The 20,974-nt window shown below is 32.6% G+C and overlaps 1 long non-coding RNA gene and 1 other non-coding gene across 2 annotated transcripts in view; both read left to right on the plus strand.

Moving 5' to 3' along the window:
• The first annotated feature begins 5,023 nt into the window (after nt 1–5,023).
• LOC148285371 (U5 spliceosomal RNA) lies at nt 5,024–5,141 on the plus strand. Its single transcript, XR_015822302.1, has one exon. It is a non-coding gene; the product is annotated as a U5 spliceosomal RNA (small nuclear RNA).
• A 6,466-nt stretch (nt 5,142–11,607) lies between these two features.
• The window catches only part of LOC148285372 (uncharacterized), a 201,337-nt gene continuing 191,970 nt past the window's right edge, over nt 11,608–20,974 (plus strand). Inside the window, exon 1 of the long non-coding RNA XR_015822294.1 lies at nt 11,608–11,781. This is a non-coding gene — a long non-coding RNA (uncharacterized LOC148285372). The remainder of the gene's footprint in view (nt 11,782–20,974) is intronic.

The raw sequence follows: 20,974 nt of genomic DNA on the forward strand, positions 1-20,974 counted from the left end.
CTTCCATCTGTTGACTTTTGAGAAGTAAAAGAGCTGAAACCTTTAGCACGTAGGTGACATTCATCCGGCTGTATCAATTCACCTACTAGGCAATGCCTGAAAACAATTTTCCAACTTTTATATTTCTTCTTTTACTAGTTTGTTGATTATTATGTAATCAAAATATTTTATTAACAATTAGTTATAACTTATATACGTATTTCATAGTTTTAATGGTAGTAAATTATTTATTTTTAATTAACGTTTTAAACCCCATACGATAACTCCACAAAAAATACAAATAAATAGTATCCAATAAATCTTCCAGTGAGATAAAAATAATGTTAAAGGTTATTTAAAGGTTACTTTAATAACAATATTTTGAGATTGTCCAAATTTTTGTAGACAAGGACTGGATTCAACTCCCTGGGGAGCTGTTTATATTAACGTATTACAACAGAGATGAAGAACATTTAAGAAAAGGTAATATAGAAGTCTAGGCATCTACAGGGCTTATGACCTGTCAATGGCTGGTTTAAGTGGCCACTTTACACACTGTGTAACATTCACCATTCTGCCTATATTTGGAAAAAATAACATTTTCAGGCGTTGCCTAGTATGTAGGTGAAATAATTCAATTAGATGAATCTCACCTGCATAAATAAATGTTTCAGCTCTTTAACTTCACAAACATCAACAGATGAAAGAATTGAAGGAATATAGATGTTCAAATATAGGCAGAATGGTGAATGTCACACAGTGTGTAAAGTGGCCACTTAAACCAGCCATTGACAGGTCATAAGCCCTGTAGATGCCTAGACTTCTATATTACCTTTTCTTAAATGTTCTTCATCTCTGTTGTAATATGTTACTTTAATATTTAAATACGAGAAAGTCATCTTAATAAATACACTTTTTGGATAGTTTAGTAACAACATCAGTTCTAAATTTCGAACCTCAATTTCTCAAATCGATATTTTTGCACATTCGCGACTTTGGCATTGACCTAAAGATAGGTACACATGTAAATAAATAAACAAGTAAAATTTTAATTAAGAAAAATTAAGTGTTATTTTTTGTATGTTTATTATTAACAGTGTTTTGAGTATGTCCAAATTTTGTAGACGTAGCTGATATAAGCGTGAGACGCCTGTCAGCTAGTTCATCTGGAATGCATAGTTCCCTTAGATACTCCGGAGCAGAGTTGTGCAGTGACTTATACATAAGTCAACAGATTTTGTATTCTTCCCTCTGTGGAAAACGTAGCCAGTGTAGTTCCCGAAGTAGTGGAGTGATATGACTGAACTTAGAGATTCCGAAAATAAGTTTCGCTGCGGCATTCAATACAGATTGTAGGCGAGTCATTTTGTTCATTGGTAGACCTGCATAGATACCATTACAATAATCGACTCTAGACACTACAAACGCATTTATTAGTTGACGGGCGGCATCAACCGGCAAATTTTTGCGTATGCATTTAATTTGTCTCAGCTGGTAGAAGCATGAACTTATCGTTCTACTAATTTGAGCGTCAAGAGAAAGGTCAGAATTGAGTAAAACTCCCAGTAGTTTAACGGTAGGTAAAGCGGTACTCCCTACATTGGGTAGAGCCGTATCCTGGATCAAATTTTGTCGTCTGGCTGAAGCCACCCACAGTTGTTCAGTTTTCGAAGGGTTTAATGTTAGTCTGTTTTCAGCCATCCAGTTTCCTATTTTATTGATGCATCCATCAATTGAATTGAAAAGCACACTTCTCTCGTCTGGTTTGCAATAAAAATAAATCTGCGTAGCATCTGCATAGCAGTGAGACCACAATCCACATTCTTTGATAATGTTCTCTATATCTTTAGTGTAAAGGAGATAGAGGAGTGGTCTGAGTACTGGCCCTTGAGGCACTCCTGTAGACACCCGAAAGTTGGTTGAGCTTTTACCCTGGAACACAACTGCATATTGTCTTTAATTAAGCTACGAACTGAACCACATATGTGCCTGATCACGGATACCATAAGTTTTCTCCAGACGTTCAAGCAAAATATTATGGTCTCCAGTATCGAATGCAGCACTCATGTCCAGAAGAGCCATCAACACCAGATTACCAGGGTCTACCGCCGTTATAATGTCAGATAGTACTCTTATCACTCCCATCTCCGTGGAATAAAAACGTCGGTATGCCGATTGTCTTACCGAAAATAAAGAATTCTGCTTGATATAGTTAACGAACCTATGAGAAACTATAGTGTGTAAAAAAAAACACTGCTCTAGTGCTATAATCCAGGGAGAAAATGCGGGATCACGTTCAAATGAAGAAAAATCAGACCGCCATTCCAAATAAAGTCTCTGTTAAACAAATATAATTTATTATTCATTCAAATCGAAATAATAACGGATACGCGTAAAGCTCGACTGCTGAATTATTTATCAAATACTCGGCTAAGTTAGCATTTCCCTTAATTATAAGATTCGGAATTGTTTTCGTGGGACTAACAGTTATTATTATTCAGAATTGATCTACCAAATAAACAATCAAGGAAACGGGATTATGTACAACTGCCTGAAGACATTATGTAACAGGAGAAATGTTTAGTAAATCTTGACAAAAACAAACTATTCTAAATAACATGATATACTATACACAGATTAAACGTCGGAATTCTGAGTATCTAATACTTAAGTGAATCTTTTAACCAGTGGCGATTTTGTTTACAGGTAAGCTATAAAAAAAACATTTATTTGTACCTACATAGTAGGTACATAATATTATAATATAAGTGATAAATTGCTATTTTTTCTGCGGTTCTGTGTGATACAACAACTCTCATCTATAAAATCAACTCATAACTAATATAAAAATTTATAAAAAATAGCACAATGATTTCAGTCAGTATTAGGTATTCTCATTACGATTGAAATGTCGATTGGTCGATTTGATTTAAAAAGGAATAATGCCAAAAACGGCCGCGTCGAGCGCCACATGTGTTGCGGGCCATGTGTCAAAAGTAGCATTTCAAAGAAAAATAGTTCTTAAGAAATAATGTTTGAAATAACATTTTCCAAATCGAAAATCTTAAAAGAATTTGTTTAATCTGTAAGTTTACTCTAAGAGGAAAATCCCACCACTGGGTTTAAGATGTTTAAAATATAGGAAACTTATTTGTATGAAGGAATAAGCTGGAGTAATAGGCTAGTTCCTTGGCTCATTGCTGGCGCTCGGCGCGCTTTACTAATGTTTTTATTTGTATTTGGAAAAAAATACAAAGGGCGCTAATGATTTATAAGAAATATTAATTATTTGTTTGTTTTTCTGTATATAAAGTTACCGAAAAACATAATTATGGATAGTTAAATAAAATGGTAAACTGCGCATAATCGATTCTTTACACGATTCGCCCCTGCTTTTAATTAATTCAATAAGTTTAAGTAAATACACTGGAACTTCTTTTTACACAGGGTATACATTCTGCTCTTGCAAGTATAAAAAACGTTACTGAAAAAAATCCATAAAATATATTAACACCACAGCAACAACAAAAAATAAACCAAATCACATTCGCGTCCCGTAGTGTTGACATAAACTGCCGAGGAACAGTTAGCAGCCGATGTCCAGGACGTCGAGAACCCGAGGCCTCGTGAAGTAAACAAGCGTGGTAAAATCAGAAGCTATCAGACGGCATTCGCAGAATATGGCCCAGCCAACCGTTGCAGATCCAGTGACTTGACTGGCTAGACGCAGTGGCTACACTGGCTAGACGCTGCCCAATTAACATTCGAGAGCATCTAGCCGTAAAATTTTACCACTGTAAAAATAAATGTAGTTACTTTATTTTTTCTATCTGTTTTACTATCTTTCCGAGTGTACGTATCGGGGGCGGCCTTGTGATCGCTCAGTAGATAAATACAGACGATCGTTCAGCGTACCGCATTTGTAATTGTCAAAAGCCATATAAATATAACGTTCAAGCGAGCATTTTTAGCTTGAATTTGGATTTATTGGAGTATATAATCGTTTTGAAATTGGCCCTTTTTATCACAGAAGCCTATTTAATATACAAATGAGAACTATTTTAAATGTTATTGAAGTAAGGAACGCGGACGAAATTTTCGGGGTCATTCATTGGTTCTATTCGATCATAAGACGTCGAGATGACAAGTCGGTAGAACATACCGAGGTAGATGCAGATAGTACAGAAGAATACCGTCTCGATATTTACAGATGAAGATAGCGGTCATAATCGAGGCCCTAGTGAGGTGCCACGATTTGCATTCGTAGAGGAGAATAGGTCTGATGCAGGCGTTATAAAGGCGGCATTTGGTTTTTACTGAGTAAATATCCGATCTCCAGACATCTTTCATACTGTTGGATATGGCATCCGCTGTTCCTAGTCGCACTTCCAGCTAATTTTAAAAGCTGCCATTCACCGTGGTAGTTAAACACAAATATGAAACTAACTTGCCGATAGGACACCTGCTATAAGAAGCGAACACCAACGTGGACTGATCATAATAAAGTAAATAATGTTTCATCGTGTCATTTTGTTGATGTTTTTATCACTTAAGGCAGTCAACGAGCTATTCTCCACCTCTGTTGTAATATAGGTATATGTCAATCTTGTTAACTCGAATCCATTCCTTGTCTACTAAAAATAAATTAAATAATTTCCAGACTATGAATAATGATTATTGTGGTTGTATGCTATTTTTATTTCCATAAAATTGATTTAAAAATGGTCTCAGAAGTGTAAAAACTGATCATTTTACCTTTATGTTCCAACAAATTATTGATGTGGTGTACTGATGCAGTGCCCTCTGCATCATTAGGTGCGGATAGAGAAATTCAATTCAATTCAATTCAATTAATTTATTTTAAATTTATGAATTAAATGATGTGATGACGAATATGATCAAAATAATAGTCATTATTGCCAAGGATGAACCTTATAAGATGTTTAGTTTGCATTTATTTCAATAGGTGGCAGCATTAGCGTTCGCAGCGCGCTCATGAAACTCTACATGAATAACATATAGAGCCTTGAAAACCTCTGAAGCGTTACTCTGGTTTCCTTTCAATACGAATAAATCTTTCGCCTTTTACTAAAGATTTCCGTGGAAGGGAACACTCAAATGAGTCTATAACCAATTTTTTGTCCCCTGCTTCAGTGCGGGGCCTAAGAATCTTGCAAAACCTAAATCTTTCCTGCCGAATCGCGGACAGGCCGTTGATTATTCTAGAAATATGTTAGTGGCCGGAGCTGAGTGTTACCACTTTAATTTTTAATATGGAAGCTCCTTTTTTATATATCTTATTTATTTGTTAATAAGCCACTAAACGAAGCGTTTTTTTTTTAAATTTTCAAATTTTTTTAATTACTCCGCGTATGACGTCTTAGCAGTTCACAATGGAGTTCTAGTGCCAACTCTAATGTATGGGAGTGAAGTATGGAATTGGAAGAATAATGATCTTAGTGTGTTAAATGCTGTCGAAATGCGATTCCTCGGGCGAATGTGTGGTAAAACGATGCGCTCTGTGGCTGCAGGACAAGTAAACTAGATTGTATTTGTAAACGGTAATTTATACATTAAAAACACTTCCTACAAAAAAAAAATATGCAGCGTAAATGGGAGCTAGATTTCTAAACGTCCATACGCTATGAAGCTGCAAGACATATTGTAATCTAGCTCTTATATAATTATTAAAATTACATTAATAGAAATGGGGAACTAGAATCCCAACCGTCATGCGCTCTGTAGCTGCAAAGCGTGTTAGGAAAGATTTCCGGAAGATTATTAAAGTGTTTTGTTCCAAAATATGAATAATGATTTAAAGATGCAGTTTTATTGCATCTGTGTAAAGTTAAATTATTTGGGAATCTAGAGTTTCGAGAATTTTGTAAATTAGTGTTTTTTTTTTATTTTTAACGTTTGTATAATAGATACTCTTTTTAGTTAAGAGTTCTTTAAAAATTAAATTTGAAGGGTAAGTTCTATGTTTTTTAAATACAATTTTAGCGATCACACGTTTAAATTAGAAGGAATATCACAATGATTTATTGAAAAGGGTTGAAATAATGTTTTTTTACTATTCAGTGATAAACTTGACACCAGCGACTTGTGTCTTTCTTTAGATTCGCATATTCACTATAAATTTTATAAAACTTATTGATCGAAAATTAAATGTTTCTTTACAATCAAACCGCGTAAATAACAAAACATAATTTTTTTAAAAGTTTTTTTTGTACTCCTCACAGTAAAATTGTCATCAATCAAATACACATGGTCAGTACAATCACCTTTTTTTAATTTTCCAGCATTGGCGGTGAAGGAATAGAGCAGTGTAATTCTAACCATATAAAATACATAAAAGTGGTACGCGTCAGATAGCTCCTAACACATCACTCCTTGACTTTACAAATAATTGCCAAACTATAAATAACATTATTATAAATGTATATAATACGCTACCTTTGCCTTTTCCAATCCAACCAAATTTCATTTTTTGTTCATAAAATTGAAATTATAATGATTTACCGTTTACATTGATGAGCAGAAGTAATAAACCCTCCGATTAGATCTTTATAGGCGGGTTTCGGCTGGCTTCGTATGCCAATACATTATTCACAAACCAATATAGGTAATATGTAATGTTAGGATCGTATCACCAGTCTCCATTACGCCCCAGGGATACTTTTTTTGTCGGTTTTTCTAAATTCCCTTCTGGGAATCGATAAAGTAAAATATTACATAGTGGTTAGATATTGCACAGTAGAATATTCTGCGAACAGTTATCAAGGATAGAAATTAAATAAGAAAATCTTATTGTACTAAAAATGATTGATTGTGTCTTGTTTTATGCGTATCGCACCAATCCACCCGGTCCGGTAAAATAAAAAAAAATCGTTTTTGTAATGTTAGTTTTTATAAATAGAGTGGAAATTAGTCAGCATCATGGTTTACTAGTTCGTGTGTTTACCTGCCGATTGATAAATTAAATAATTAAAAAACAATAATAAGTATGTCCGCCTTCTGTTCTTTTATGGAGCCGTGCTATGTTAAACGATAGACTAAATTAGCGGATAGGAATTTGAGCTCTATTCTCTAAGTAAATCGGACTCATTATTGTCTGTTGAAATTCGTGGTTAAAAGCTTGCGTTGAAATGCTCCGACGACGCTCCGGCCCAAATAATTCGGAATAGCACCGTATCTCTCAGTCTTGCAAATCTTAATGGGCTTTATTAGATTTCCATATGCCTAGCTTATACTAAGGAACAACTATAACCGGTATAAAGAAAGGGAAACCTAAATAAATATTATCTACCTAGAATAACTATTCCTACTTAGCTTCTTCCATCATTTATTTTTTGACGAGGCACAACTTTTGCGTACATCTACGAACCAGCTACGTGCGTATGTAACAAAACAAAAAAAAACTATTCTACCCATGTTTAAACATCCACATTTTCTCAACTCTTCCAACCGTTGACTTTTGTGAAGTAAAGCAGCTGAAACCTTTATCATGCGGGTGAGATTAATCCGGCTGAACCAAATCAAACATGGGCAGAATGGTGAATGTTACACAGTGTGTAAAGAGGCCACTCAAACCAGCCAATGACAGGTCATAAGCCCTGTAAATGCCTAGATTTCCATATTCCATTCTCAATAATGTTTTCCCTATCTGCTGCAATAAATTTATTTATTTATTACTATTATTCCATGTCCTCTCCCTAGTTGGAGCATATGGTGTCCACAAAGATCTTCCAGGCATCTCTGTCGGCTGCCAGCCCCTGTGCATCCTCCCAAGTCAGGTTCGCGTCCCGTAGTTCTGACATGAACTGCCGACGGTCAGTCGGTAGTGGACGTCCAGGACGTCGAGAATCTGATGCCTTGTAAAGTAGGCAAGCGTGGTTAAGGCTCTCAGGAGGCATCCGCAGCATATGGCCAGGCCAACCGTATCGCCTTCGCTTGATGACGGTTGTCATCGGAGTTTATAATTTAGATACGAATAAACCCCAAGGGTGGAAATCCAGCCAGTCTGCAAGCATTTGGACATACTCAAACATTGTTGTCCTAATATTAACTTAAATCAGATTATCATTAACTAAATATTAATCATAAATATTTAAATGTACACAATTAAAACTGACACTTCATCAAAACACTAAGATGGTATCGCAGAATATTGCAACGAAAATAAATTTCAAATTTGGCAAGAACCAGAAGATTGGTTGTTAAGGATTCATGAAGAATAATGAACAATACAATCACTTAAATACACACCCACAACTGGAGCAGCACATTAGTTTTAAATACATATGTAAAAAAAAATCGCAATACGTTTGCTTTGTTAAATTGTTTATTTTAATAACGCAAATCTCTCTTGTCAAGGTGCTAGATTTTGGAATAATCTAGGTACCTCTTCATATCAAAAATGCACATTCTCTAGCCACTTTCAAGAAAAGCCTGAAAAATTACCATATATCCTTAGAATCCTGACCTCCCTGTATTTTATTGTTTTTTAATATATGTATTCCTTTTCTTACCTTGCTTTCTCTTCTCTCTCCTTCCAAATTTATTATCTGATTCCACATAACTCATTCTTTAATATGTATTACATAATGTACTTTTATTAAGGTTAATATGTGTAAGCCTTATCCCCTCATCATAAAACTGCTGCTATTTTTAATTAACTAGGGTTTTTTCATGTATGTATTGTTAGATATATATTTTTCAACAATAATTTGAGTTTGACCAAATTTTTGTAGACATAGACTGGATTCAACTCCCTGGGAAGCTGTTCATATTAACATATAAGTCTAGGCATCTACAGGGCTTATGTTCTGTCATTACGCATCAAACGATAAGGGAAGGTCTGAAGGTCTGAAGGTCATAAAAACGAAAATAAGAGGTGGTTATAAATTAAATATTACAACCAGAAATATCTTCTTTTTTTTCAAAAAAAGAGAATACAATTCTAAAAAAAAAGGTTTCAACTATACCTAGTATTTCAATAAATTTTATTTTTATAAAGTATTACCAATGACATGATTTCACGTAGAAATAAAAGAAAATGTCACAAAAATGTATGTGATTTATAAAGCTTGTATTTCTTTTCAAAATCAAAAAATTAAAATTTCGCTTCGGCCACTTTCATGTTCAACTTATTATCTTCAAATTATTTGTAAAAATTTTTGTTCCATACTTAGTCCACTTGAGATCCCAGATACCTTAGTTTAGTCTAAATTTGAAATGGCGTAATCTGCCGGTCTAAAAGTAATTATATTTTAGTTACATGAAACTTTTAAGTAAATTTTTTAACAGAAATACCTTTGAAAAGTTTTGTTTTTATCTGATTTATGTTTTTTTATTTTTTTTATTATTACGGGATTTAAAAAAAAACATTTGTTTTAAAATGGCAAAATCGTATGATTTCTTAATTTTGCGTTCGTTTTACCAGACTACAGCCTTAAAGAGCTGAACCTTTATTTAAGCGGGTGAGATTCATCTAATTGAATTATTTTACAATCACAATTGAAGGTTTAAGTATTAGTAATAATGAGTTTTTCTACTGACATTTCTTGGTGGAACTGCATTTTAATTATAATAATAAAAATACTTTATAGTTTTATTCCACTTTTATTTATAATTATTTTATAAATTTTTTACCAGTGACCGGGTTTCGTCGCGACCGACATCGTCAGACTGGTGAAAGACTAAACAAATTTCTATGTTATATACAAGTGCAAGCAGGGGTTGTAAATCATGATTTTATATAATTATGTAAATGAAAATCATTTAAGTATAAGGTAATAACAATTATAAGAATATAAGTTTTGTTTGAATGTATATAATAAAAACTAGTGTAAAATATATAATTTTATAAAGTTTTATAATGAAAATGTATTTGAATTACATGTATTTAAATTTTATTAAAACTACAACAGGGGCCGCTGGTTGGTAGTTCCATCTACAGCTTTGTCTCAGGGCCCAGAGGGTAATTAAGTGATTCTCTGAAAGCAAAAATTCCCGGCAGTTAATTCTTATCGATTAGTTTCATTGTTTGTATTTTAATGGATACAATAATGGAAAATGCACGTGTGTTACTTGATCGTTTAATATTATTTTATCAGGGCAATTTTTTATCGGTTTATTTCTAAGATTTCAAGTTTATCTAATTTTTGGTTTTTGCTGCATGTGTGAAGAAATTGAACATTTGTATTTTTATCAAAAACATGATTTGACTCAATAAAGTGGTTCGCAAAAGTGGAGTTTTCCTTGTTATTTCTCCAACTCTGGAAGTGTTCGTTGATCCTAGTTTCGAACGACCTTCCTGTTTGGCCCACGTACTCGGCTTCGCATGAACCGCAGCGTAATAAATATTTATTTATTTATTTATTAACGGACATTGTCCATGTATACAATTCATAAGGTTTAAATATTACAATAAAAGAATAGTTTAAAACATTTTTAAAAAAGAAAGAAGCATTGACAAACATAAGGGACATCGAGACAAGATCTGGACTATTTATTTAGTGGTCGCTTAAATCGTTGTAAACTTAAACCAAAAAGTCCAGATCTTGTCTTGAGTTAACAATACGATAAAGGCGAGTCATTGGAGAATTTATGAAGAAACAATGAAGTACGATGAACAGTACTTCATTGTTTCTCAATCTACTAGTCGGAATATTGAATTTTACTTGTCCCAGTAATGATGGAACATCGATTATACCATTTTGTATGCCGAACATATATATGGAGTCAATATTAGTTCATTTTTGTAGACTAGAAATATTTAACATTGACTCTATTTCAGCATAAGAATAATTATCTCTCTCTAGTCCGAGCATCCACGCTATTTTTCGAAGCAAGCAATGTTGGACTGAATATGAGCCTGAGTTAGTATCCCTTTCTCTTTGATCTTTATTATTAATTAACATTTTCCCCATATTTGAATTGTTATAGAATGCAATAGAACATTCATCTCTGTTAGCTATTTTACTAATTAAATTACTACAATCTCCGAAATATGATAGCGTTGCCCATTTTTTACGAGTTTTTTAATCTTTTATAATAAATTTTTGACTGAGTTGTGATGCAACAAGTTTTTTCTGTTTTTTTCTTATTGATCGATCAATGAGATCACATTTATATCCATTATTGCGTGCTAATGATTTTATTGTATTTAATTCAATGTTAAAGTTACCATTATTTAAGGGTACATATATGTAAAAGTCTATGTATAAAACTATGAAATACAGCGAGTTTATGAAAGATGTGATGTTGAGATGTAATATGAATGAGGTAATCACTGTATGAGGGTTTTCTATAAATTGAAAATTCTAATTTATTATTTTCTATGCTAATTTTTAAGTCAAGAAAATTAATTACTTTACCTCCCTATTGGTAATAATAATAATACATTTACAACTTTCAGTGCACCTCAGTTTACATAGTCAGTTTGTTTGTCACCCATAATCTAATTTTCCTAGTTCTGACTGCAATAGAGTATGCTAGTTTATTAGCTTGTTAGTAATGGGGAGAAACAAGTCCGACCGTGCAAACCTGAGCCGTCGCCAGTTCGCCACCCCTCCGCCGACCATTTTGTAACAGTTCAATTAATAATTACATTTTCAGAGCCGGAAGTTGTCCAAGCAGACCGGACATCCTGCGCCGGGATGGGCAAAAAGACAGCAGGCAGCCGGAAACGGGATAAAAAGTCGTCTCCTGTGAAGGGCCGGCTCTCGCAAAGTGGACAAGGTTCCGAGGCGTCGCCAGCGCCCCCACCGGATGTCGTGCAGTTCAAATATGGAATACGTAAGTCCCACTTCCGGGTTTTTACTATATTTAATATCCGGTCTTCAAATTTGAGGCGCAAATTGGAAATTTTGATCAACGATTTTCGCCAAAATTTAAATTAAAAGTTTTCTTCTGATGTTTCCATAAGGAAGTTCAGTGCTGCGGTAAACCGGATACGAATTTTTTTGTGCGCGGTAAAAATTAAAGCATTAAATTGTCCGGCGAAGTTTCTCGAAAATTCATAAAAATTGTTTTTTTATATTTTTATAAGATATACATATAAAAGAAACGACGTTACTAGTTCTTCAAAACCAACCAATGATAGAGTGTTGTGATAGATTTTCGGTTGACGGGAAGCCAATTCACTAATCAGCAGAACTTATCGAAGAGAACTTGTGACGTCACACACGGAGTAATTTCAAAAATACAAAACTTTAAAAAAATCCTAGTATATTTATTATAAGATAAACAAATTATTTAATTTTTTTTGGCTTAGTTTGATAGTCTAATAACAAATAAAAGAAATCACTAAACTCACGAATTTTCGGTTTTGTACCAATTATATTATAAAACAGCAATAATTTTAATGAAATATTTTTTTTATATTTATCTTGAGAAATATACTGAATTATAGAGTTAAATTAATTTATTGTTATGATAAGGATTTTGAGTATTATGCAATTAAAATCTACAACCTACTTCCACTGTCTATTAAAGCAATTAGAAATGAGAAAATGTTCAAAAAGGCTATAAAAAATAGATTGTCTCATTCGCCCAAACCAATATTGAATAAACTGCTCCAAAAGTTTTTGTTCTTTTATTGTACGTTTTATAATATAAATAATATAGCTGTACATAACTTATATATAAACTTAAATACGTAGTGTTTAAAACTTTCTGATCGTTTTGTTAAGTATCTCCATATATTAAGTCTTCTTTGTTTATTCTCACATGTAAACATATTTTAGAAAAGTACATTTTTAAGTAAGTTAAGTTACAGTGAGGTCACACGATTTTATTATTAATCTTTGTTTATAATGGAAAAAAAAGGAATAAATAAATAAATACTCAGAATCGAACCTGAATACTCCGCGTGTTAAACAATCGTTTAGTGACCCCAGCGGTGTAAACGCCAGCTTTCCAACGGGCTGCAAATAAATCAATGAGATTTAAATCAAGCCTAAGTTTTGAACGATTAAGATCGAGACAGAAATGTAATTATTAAATCCAACCAAAAAATAAAGAAGAACGCTTACAGATTACGAATAATGATAGGCGTTGTAGCGTTCTATCCTCTCTGTCTACTCCCCGTGGGTACAAAAATATAATACTTGAAATTATCATTCTTTGTCCTCCCACTCTTCAATCTGTGTCTCGATTATGAACGCTATCTTCATCTGTATATATCGAGACGGTATACTTAACTTCTGTACTATTTGTATCTTACCTCGGTATGTTCTACCTACTTGTCATATCGACATCATATGATCGAAACAAGCCAATGGAATGACCGCAAACAATTAGTCCGCGTTCCTTACGTCATTAATATTTAAAATAAGTCTCATTTTTATTTTAAATAGGCTTCTGTAATAAAAAGTGCTCACTTCAAATCGATTATAAACTCCAATAAATCTCAATTCAAGCTAAAAATGCTCGCTTGAACATGAATTTTTCGTGACTTTTGGAAATCAAATAGACGGTACGCTTAACGTAAATTTTATTTTCTATACTAAATACTAAAAACAATTTTTATATAAATTCAAAACATATATTTTTATAAACGTTTCCCATTACGTAAAAGAATAAACCATTATTGTGTACATGATGGGAAGTAACGTCTTACAATAATTTGAATATTTTATTTTTAATTATTAATATTTTTAGAATAACATGTCAATTGCAAAAAATAATAAATGATGTTTTTTTTTGTTTTTAGTGCTGCATTAAAATAATTGTTTTTTTTATTTTTAAATTTTTTTTATTAATAAATTTCATAAAAGGTACATGTTTTTTTAAAAATTCTATACATATTTACTTTTACACATCTAGTAAATGTTATCACTGTAACTCTCCAATAAAATAAACTAACTCTTGTGCTTGGAGAGTGACTAACACTGTTATAGTTGTTTATTTATAAGAGTTTATATAATTTTAAATACGAGTACATGAAAAAATAAATAAAAATATTGGATATATAAAGAAAAAACCTAAAACAATAATACATTCGTACTAATTAAAATTTAATGTAGTTTTAAGACGTGTTCAAAAAAATTCTTTAGGTTTATTTTTAATTTATTTATTGACATATCATTTTTAATAGTTTTCAGTTCACTGGGAAGATTATTATAATTTTTTACACCTTTGAAGACATAGCTATTTTGACCATGACTTGTGTGGAATTTAGGAATTTTAATATTATGTTGGTATCTGAGTGACTTATTCATCTAAATTTTTATTTTATTTATAAATTTGTACTATGGAATTTATTTTATAAAGAGTGTCTACTGTATGAACCTTTAATATTTTTTATCGACTTTCCGTATTAAATGTTGAGGGCTTCTATAGAATTACTTAATAATAAATCTTTGTACTATTTTAAGAGGGTTTAATATATTGGTGTATGAACCACCCCACTCTACAATACTATATTGTAACAAAGATATTTTATAAATAAAGATAGAATTTAAATATATATTTTCACTTTGTTCTTAAATATGTTGTATTTCTGATTGCACTTTTTATTTTCTTGGTTTATTTCATTAAGAAAAATATTTATCTTTAAGTATAATGATGTTGTGCTGTAGTTGTTTTTAATTTGGAATTAAGACTTTATCAATTGTTCTAGGGGTCGCGTACTTACGTTTCGTGACGTAAAAACACTTCTATTTATTTTGTCTTTATGCATTTGAAGCAAACATTTTTTTTGGTATAACGATTTTTAATCTAAAACCCTTATTTTTTTTAATGATTGAAGAGTTGGAAAAGTACACGGTCTTTTAAAAATAACTTTTAAAGTTAATTTATGTATTTTTTCGACCGGTAAAATATTTTTGTTGTAAAAGCACCACCCCATCCAATTATTTCGTCCTGTAATATGGACTTATATAACAAAGTTAATATTTTTATAGTTTAAGTTTATGTGAGAAGAGTGGAAGTGTGAAGTTGATGATACTTATTCAGTAATGTAATTTACGTAATATAATATATTTATTAAATCGTCTATCAATTTTATTTCAGCGATTTTACTCAGAATAAATACAGAGTGAAATTATAATTCTTGTTTAATCACAAAATGAGAGCAACAAAACCATGAATTTTATTAAAAAAAGGAATTAAATAATAATCATGAATAAATATATTTTTACCAAATCAATAATATAATTATACTAAATAAATGCCATGCACAAAGCAGATGTATGTTAATGAAATTGATAAAAAAAATAGATTTTTGAGTATTGAACTTCGATGTAAAGCTAGCATACTTTTTCCCGTTGCATTTAAAATTTTAAAGTCGGTTTTCTTCGAAAGTTTCCACCATTATGCTCTAGACTTTTCCAAAACTTTTCCAATTCTGCCGTCCTTTTATACACTCGAAACCTCAAGACGCCATTTAAAGATAACCAGTTTTTTTTAAAAAGTAGAAAATCTTTTAATGTTTTATGAAGGTATTTTTCAATTAAATTTTATGGCTACCATTTGACAATGTATTACAAGAGAGAAAGAAAGCGTTTTTGAAAAGGGGATATAAAACTCCAGACCTTTATGTGCTTGCATATCGTGGGATGATTAATAACTAGGTAAATACAAAATCACATTTTTAATAAACCCTTAGAAATAATTCGTTCCCGTTTAAAGATAAGCCTTTTAGTTATATTGCATAAAACAAAAGCGTCCCAAACTCTTCCATCCGTTGACTTTTGTGAAGTAAAAGAGCTGAAACCTTTATCATGCGGGTGAGATTCACCCGGCTGAACCAATTCACCTACTAGGCAACGCCTGAAAACAATTTTCCAGTTTTAATACTTCTTCTATTACTATGTAGTTAATTCAACAATGTCACGACAGAACCGAAGGGCATGTATAACAAGATGTATGAATGTGGAAGAGGCTAGGATTGTATGCCAGGATAGACGTGTGTGGCGGTCCATTCTCTCTGCCTACCCCTACGGAGAAATGGAGTGATGGTAGTAGTAGTAGTAGTAGTTTAGAGTATGTGCAAATGCTTGCAGACTGGCTGGTTTTCTTCCCTAGGGAGTATTTCATATTTAAATTTGTTGGAACAGAGAGGGAAAACTTTTTTGAGTAGGGAGTATAAAAGTAATTTACAGGGCTTATGACTTATCATTGGCTGGTTTAAGTGGGCACTTTACACACGGTGTAACATTCATCATTCTGCCTATGTTTGAACATTCACATTTCCTCAATTCTTCCATCTGTTGTGTTTTGTAAATTAAAAGAGCTGAAACCTTTATCACGTGGGTGAGATTCATCCGGCTGAACCAATTCACCTACTAGGCAACGCCTGAAAACAATTTTCCAGTTTTAATACTTCTTCTATTACTTTGTAGTTAATTCAACAATGTCACGACAGAACCGAAGGGCATGTATAACAAGATGTATGAATGTGGAAGAGGCTAGGATTGTATGCCAGGAAAGACGTGTGTGGCGGTCCATTCTCTCTGCCTACCCCTACGGAGAAATGGCGTGATGGTAGTAGTAGTAGTAGTAGTTTAGAGTATGTGCAAATGCTTACAGACTGGCTGGTTTTCTTCCCTAGTGAGTATTTCATATTTAAATTTGTTGGAACAGAGAGGGAAAACTTTTTTGAGTAGGGAATATAAAAGTCATTTACAGGGCTTATGACTTATCATTGGCTGGTCTAAGTGGGCACTTTACACACGGTGTTACATTCATCATTCTGCCTATGATTGAACATTCACATTTCCTCCATTCTTCCATCTGTTGTGTTTTGTAAATTAAAAGAGCTGAAACCTTTATCACGTGGGTGAGATTCATCCGGCTGAACCAATTCACCTACTAGGCAACGCCTGAAAACAATTGATATAATAATCGGGAAATATCACATACTACGAATACCGATAAAAATATTTATACACACGGTGTAACATTCACCATTCTGCCTATGATTGAACATTCACATTTCCTCAATTCTTCCATCTGTTGTGTTTTGTAAATTAAAATAGCTGAAACCTTTATCACGTGGGTGAGATTCATCCGGCGGAACCAATTCACCTACTAGGCAACGCCTGAAAACAATTGATATAATAATCGGGAAATATCACATACTACGAATACCGATAAAAATATTTATACACACGGTGTAACATTCACCATTCTGCCTATGTTTGAACATTCACATTTCCTCAACTCTTCCATCTGTTGTGTTTTCCCTCTCTGTTACAACAAATAAATAACTCTCTAGTGAGGAAATCCAGCCAGTCTGCAAGCATTTGGACATACTCAAAACATCGTTGAATATTATTATTAGTTCAGTTTATACCAAGAGAAATTGGGCACCTTGAACAAAACATAATATTTAATTGTAATTAACCAACCATTCTGCATATTCTCATAATATTATTATATTATGGGGCACCCCTGAAATACTGCAGTGTAGAATCACCATTTAAATCAATATTTCAAGTCTACCCTGCCAAAAATGAACTTAGGATAGAAAGCATTTTAGGCGAACGCGCCAATCACTGCAGTACGAAGCGTACTTATCTCCGCTCGACTTCCCTTTTCAGGTTTTTCGTGAGAGTAGCCGTCGAGTCGAAAACAATCGTCCGGTGTTCTGGTTCTATTCTGCCAAATTTCAATAAAATTCCGTATTTTCTGACTTGTTTCATGTTTTATTAAATCAACTGTGCATTTTTTTCATCGCCTTTAGTTTTTTAATATTCTGCGCAAAGATCTATATTTCTCTGAAAACCACACGTAAATCGGTTAAGCCGTTTAGGAGGAGTACGGTGATATCACACGTACAGAGGAATTATATATATAAAGATAACAATGATGAAGACTCGCTGCAATTTGACTATCTATAAATAAACTACCCTATGCACCACTTAGTGCGGATTGAGGAATGATGGTGGTGTTGTGGCACTGAGCTAAACTGAACTAGATGGAGTATGTACTTTAAGATTTGTAGTGAAGTTAGTGGCTTTAGCCGTAAAGTAGATATTGCGTTTTTTATTCCTTTTCCACAAATATGTACTCATAGACTTACGACATACTTATTCTCTGTACATATCTTGTTCGGCATTATCACTTCAACTGCGGTGCGGAGTAACACAAATTATTTCACACTTTTAAAAAATACAATAAATCAGTAGAAATCGTTCATAGAATGCATGGAACCATTGCTTCCTCTAAATTTAGCTAAACAATGTTGATAAAATACCACGTTTAATAAATTAATTATCGGTCATAATACCTATCATTTAGATTACTATAAAAAAATAATGTAATAATAATTTTATCAATAACCGCGATAAATTGCGGTGGAGTTTTACTGTGGTATTATTAAACATGTTTAAAAGCAACAGAAACCCCTATGCACATCCATTTGTCAGCGCTGTCATGCGCGTACTGATCGGCGCGTACTTGCTACTGTCTGGGTGCGTATCGATATCAAGCAAATAACGATGGAACCAAATAGAAATTCCGTGCCAGCGCCGTACTGAGCGCGCAATCCGCGCTTTTTTATAGATATTTTAAGAATACAGTATTTTTTTGGCGTTCCATAGGAGTCCGGAAGCCTGCTGTACTCACTACAAGCAAGATACAGCGGAGACCTAGTAAGATAATAATTAAGTTTTGATAGAGTAGGAATATACAATGAAATGTTTAATTTAATAATAGTGTAATTGATTTTACATTAATAATAATGTTTATTTGCTTTTAAAAAAAGATGTTAATTTACTTCAATATATTGATTTTACGCGTTCAAGTAATGACAAATAAATTTTCCTTGAAAAGTCGTGTTTTTAACAAGATAATACTCGTATCTAATTTTTGTTCCACTGCATTTAAGTTAAATGAAATGTAATACCACAAATTACTAAGCAGATATTTATTAAAGGAGGCATGGCGAAGTTGGTTGATTTGTTATTACAATTTATTACCACATATGTAAAATTCTTTTTTAAATTATTATAATCATATGTATATAGTATTTTTTTTTTTTTGCACAAAATACACAATTTTACATAGACACAATTATATGTCCCGACTTGTTAGAAAAATCCATGTTAAGCCGGGACTCTTCGATATATATTCAGTTTGGTTTTAATTTCTTACGGGCAGTGTATATTATTATGTACCAAATACCTATATTTTAATTGCGTCCCATGCATTTTTGTGGGTGTAAGCATTTCACTTCCTAAAAAATAAAAGCATTTAATAGCTTACACTTCGGCAGAATGGTTAGGGTTTTACAGTGTAGTGTTTTTTTTTTTTTTAAGTCAATCAACGGGCTTAAGTAAGCCCTAATAGATTGACATTAATGAGTAATACTTTATCTAAACATTCTTAAAATCTACTTAAATTAACAAAGTGTATAATTAAAGGTATGTATATATCATCATCTAGGTGGAAATGGCAAGTGTGACATCGCGATTCAAGAGAGACAACACCGCTTGCTTCTTAAATGCCTGCCCTTGCTGTAGGAACGCATCGACTGTACCGTTTAGTGAGATTTCGTTCACTGTTCTGAGGATCCTTGGCAGAGGGGAAAAGAATCCGATGATAGTTTTATAATTTCCCACAGGAAAGACAGGATTAGTACGCAAGTTACGGCGAGGTACATTAAGGTTTATCTGAGCAAGGATATCATGTATGATATCAATTTGTGTATGAATATTAAACCAGCCAAAATCTTTCTGAATTCTAAACTAAAGATATGAAAGTAGACGATCATAATAGTTGATTATGAAAGTATTTGATCCAATTCTAAATTTTAACGATTTTAAAAATATACGTTGCACCAATTCAATCCGCGTTATATAAATATTATAATTAGGAGACCATATAAAAAAATTAAATTCTAGCAACGAACAAATGATTTTTACAATATAATTGCAATTTTCGGGCTTTTGAATGGCTTGGATATTCGCAAAATAAATCCACAGATTTTGAACGCTTTCTTTGAAGTGTGGTCAATGTGATGGTTGAATTTAAGTTTGTTATCAAAAAGTATCCCAAGATCTCGAATTGTCTTTAACCTACAATGTTTTAGAATCTGTTTTGTGGTGTCTGTACCACAATATGCTTTCTAATATTACCAACAAAAAGCGAAAGGAACACATTAAAAGCTACGCGTCAACTCCTAAATCCCAAACACAATGAAATAACTTTTTTATTACTCTTTTATGCTCCAACTTTTAATTTACCATTGGCTGTACCTATCTTCAACCTTTGGTAACACGGCTTGGGGGCAAAACTGTAATGTCTCTTATCAAAAACGATGGTACTTTCGTTTTACGGAAAGTTGAGAATGACCGCAGTTAAATATTATAACTATTAATGTTCGAGCTGAGTTACATTTTGGTGCCTCGTTATAGTAAAAAATGACCCAAAACGTTTTAAAATGTGCGTTTTGTTTTAAATGGCATTGACAAGTATTTCATAAATTTAGTTAATGAACGTCCCCAAGATGTTATGGAGGAAAACGCATTTGGGGAACGGCAAAATATTTTATTATCTCAATCAAAGTATCGTCGGTGTATTGATAAGAACACCTCAATCCTGAGGAAAATCAATTTGAATATTTGACTCAGTAACATAATTTTCCGGTCTTATTTATTCATATTTTAGACACAACACAGATGCAAAAAAATATAAAATGAAATGAATGATTTTTACCAGAATACATTGAACAAAAAAGAACATAAAAACTTTGAAACTTATCCTCGGGGGTTAAAAGGATATTTAATTTAATTCAATTTATTAATTACATTAAACATACATTTGTTAAGGACAGAGACACAGTTTATAGTGACACAATCAGGAACGACCCATGTCTGTGAACTTGCTGCGACTCGCTAGAAAATCCGTGTTGAGTCGGGTCACTTGTAATGCATTCATAACCGTACGTTTACACACATATATACATTTATATTATATTTTATACATACATATACATATATATTAAGTTTATACACATCATTTATACTTTATACATTATTAC

This window comes from Micrasema longulum, unplaced genomic scaffold (assembly GCF_059751315.1).
Source record: "Micrasema longulum isolate JH-2025_06_02 unplaced genomic scaffold, ASM5975131v1 h1tg000039l, whole genome shotgun sequence".
In the NCBI taxonomy this organism is placed as follows: domain Eukaryota; kingdom Metazoa; phylum Arthropoda; class Insecta; order Trichoptera; family Brachycentridae; genus Micrasema; species Micrasema longulum.